Source organism: Arachis duranensis, chromosome 1, assembly GCF_000817695.3.
Source record: "Arachis duranensis cultivar V14167 chromosome 1, aradu.V14167.gnm2.J7QH, whole genome shotgun sequence".
NCBI lineage: Eukaryota > Viridiplantae > Streptophyta > Magnoliopsida > Fabales > Fabaceae > Arachis > Arachis duranensis.
Window position 1 is genome coordinate 43041071 of NC_029772.3, and position 3509 is coordinate 43044579.

Here is a 3509-nt window from a genome sequence, read left to right on the forward strand (position 1 = left end):
CATGGAAACATACAATTGCATTAAAACGAATTCAAATCCAACAATGGTTCATCAACATACAAAAGAGCACAACAAGAGATTAACAAGAAATTGAGAGGATTAAGATACTAAGACAAGAAATTGTAAAGTAAACAAGGTGAAATCAACAAATTACACTTAGATCCAAGAGAATTTAACATAATCCTAACCTAATTCTAGAGAGAAGAGGGAGCTTCTCTCTCTAGAAAACTAACTAAAGGCTCATGTTGACTAACTAAGTGCTCCCCCTTGCTCTAGCTTGAATTCTGCATGAAATAGTCTAAAGAATCAATTGGATTTGGGCCTGGGCAGTTCAGAAATTGTCCCCCAGTGTTTTGCCTTTAAGTGAGTCACGTGCGAGCATCGACGCGTACGCGTCATGTACGCATGAGGGTCGCTTGGCAATATTCCTATCCACGCGTACGCGTCATGTGCACGTACGCGTCGCCATGCAACGTCACTTCCACATGCGCGCAACGTAAAATTTAATTGAAGATTTTCGAAAATTCAAAAGAAAGAGTTTTTTAAAAATCTTTGAAATTCAAAAAGAGAGAAGAAAAACTAAAGAAACATTAAACTTAAATTTTGAATTTTAAAATTTGAATTTAAATAAAAAAGAAAACAAATTCAAATAACTATAATCAAGGAAAAGATAAACAAGATATGATTTGAAAATCTTCAAAAGAAAATTAATTAAAAAGAGAAAGAAAAGATTTGAAATTTTTGAAATTTATAAAGAAAAAAAATATTAAAAGGTGTTAAACTTTTAAAATTAAAACAAGATAAATCAAGATATGAAATCTAAGATACAATTTTCGAAAATAATAAATGAAAAAATCAATTTAAAGATTTTGAAATTCAAAAATTAGAAAAAAAATCGAGGGAAAGAAACAAGAAAAGATTTGAAAATTAATATAAGAGATTTGATTTTGAAAATTTTTTGAAAATTGGAAATAGAAAATCAAATAAAGATTTTAAAATTTGAATTTAGAATAAAGATGAGATAACAAAATTTTAGACTTTAAAGAGAAAGATAAGATAGAGATTTAAAGATAAAAAAAGGATAAACAAGAAAATTAAATTAAATGAAAAGACTATCAATGGGATACCAACTTAAAATTTGAAATCAAATCTTAAAGATTTTTGAAACTATATTTAAAATATTTTTTTCAAAAAAATTAAAAAGGAGAAACAAACACTAACACAACACCAAACTTAAAAATTTTGAAATTAAATGACACAAATTTCAAAAATTTGAAAGAAAAACACTAAAAGACACCAAACTTAAAGATTTTAAGATCAAACACGAGAAAATAACACAAAAAATTTCAAACCAATCAGAAAACAAGCAAGAACAACTTTCAAAGATTCAAGAAAAGAAACAAAAACCAAAGGGACACCAAACTTAAAAATTGACGCAAGACTCAAACAAAAGAAAAAGATAACTACAGATGAAAATATTTTTGAAAAAAATTTAAAGAAGAAAATAAGAAACACAAAAAGAAAAGCACTAAAAAGTACCTGATCTAAGGAGCAACACAACCGGTAGTTTGTTAATCTCGAACAATCCCCGACAATGGCACCAAAAACTTGGTGCGCAAATTTCTGACTCGCACAACTGAATCGAAAAGTACACCGGGTCGTCTAAGCAATACCTCAGGTGAGTGAGGGTCGAATCCCACGAGGATTGCCGAATTGAGCAAGCTGCGATTATCCTGCAAATCTTAGTCAGGCGAAAAAAAAGATAGTTGTTATTTGTTGTAGGCGCATAAAAAAGCAATAACAATAAAACGTAGAAACAGTAGTGAGAGATCAGTTAAGGTGTCGGAGATGCTTATTCTTCTAGATCAACATGTCATACTAACTACTCCAATGATGAATGATTCCTTCAATAGCAAGGCTGTAAGTGATTAAGCTATTGGTCATGGTCATTAATCTCCTCAGATCCAAACCAAACACTCGAACAGGCTATATTAAATTGGGAGAGGGTGAAGCACGCGTGATGACTTGCATCATTTACCCTTTTTTCTTGTCCAAAAAGGGCTATAAAAGAGCATAAACTCATTTGATCATTGCAATTCATGAGCTAATTGATGAATATTATGATACATTACTTTGAAATGGGTTAGTGCTGAATTTCAGGTGAAAAGTGCAACAAAAAGGGAAGAAAACAACAAAACAGAGCTGGACGTGTGAAACTGGCGTGCCACTTGGAGCAAACGCCATGAAAGTACATGGGCGTGGCACGCTGGTACAATTTTCAAGAAAGCAATGCTAGAAGCCACAAGAGGGGCGTGGCACACCAGGACCATTAACCATTATGGGCGTGCCACTTGATGTCAAAAGCGTGGCACGCCAGCTCCCAACCATCACTTGGGCATGCCACTTGAAGACCCAGGCATGGCACGCCAATGCTAGAAAAGGTTAAGAAAAGCTGGGCGTGCCACTTGAGATCGAAGGCGTGACATGCCAAGATCTCATCCTCACTTCGGCGTGCCACTTGAATACCAAGGCGTGGCACGATAACCCTCATTGATCATCTGGGCGTGCCACTTGAATGCTGGGCATGGCACACCAGCTACTGGAGCATTAAGAAAACTGGTCGTGGCACGCCACACACTGGGCCTGGCACGCCAGCTCTATTTTTCAGAAGAGGGAGTGAAGCACATACAAGGGGCGTGGCACGCCAAACCCTGGATGTGCCACACTAGTTCAACTTTCCAGAAAAGAGAAGAGGAAGACAAAGGCTTGGGCGTGCCACTTGGGATCGAAGGCGTGGCTGACGAACGGATTTTTGACGGTTTAGAATTTCACTAATGAATTCTCGTTGCAAGTATAGTTTCTAAACCAACAATAATCCTTTCATACAAAAGATTGTTTGTCACAAGTAACAAACCCCTAAAATTAATAACCGAAGTATTCAAACCTCGGGTCGTTCTCCCTAGGAATTACAATAAAGTGCCTTGTTATTGGTTAGAATTGTGTTTTGGGGTTTTGGATAAGAAGCATGAAAAGTAAATGGCAATGAAAATAAACTAACATCCATAAAAGGCTCTTGGCAAGGTATGAAAATTAGAAGTCCTATCCTAGTTATCCTTCTCAATTGTGATGAGAATTGTTCATTGCTACCACTTAGTTAACCCTTACTAAAGAAAGGAAAGTCAAGTGGATGAATTGACTTGAGCCACAAGTCCTAGCCAACTCCCAAGGAAAGACTAGCTTTAGTACACTCCAAACCAATTAGCAATTTCTCCAATTACCAATCAACAAAGGAATTAGATAACTCAAGTGTCACTAATTACTCTACCTAAGCCAAGAAGGACAAAATCTATACTATATCTAGAAGAGGCATTTCAACAAACACATAAAAGGCAATAAAAGTAAACAACTTAAATTACAAGAATTAAAGAGAGATCTAACTACAAAGGCAAAAGATCAACAATAGAAAAGAAAAGAAGAACAATTATTATGAATTACCTCTAATTGAATTG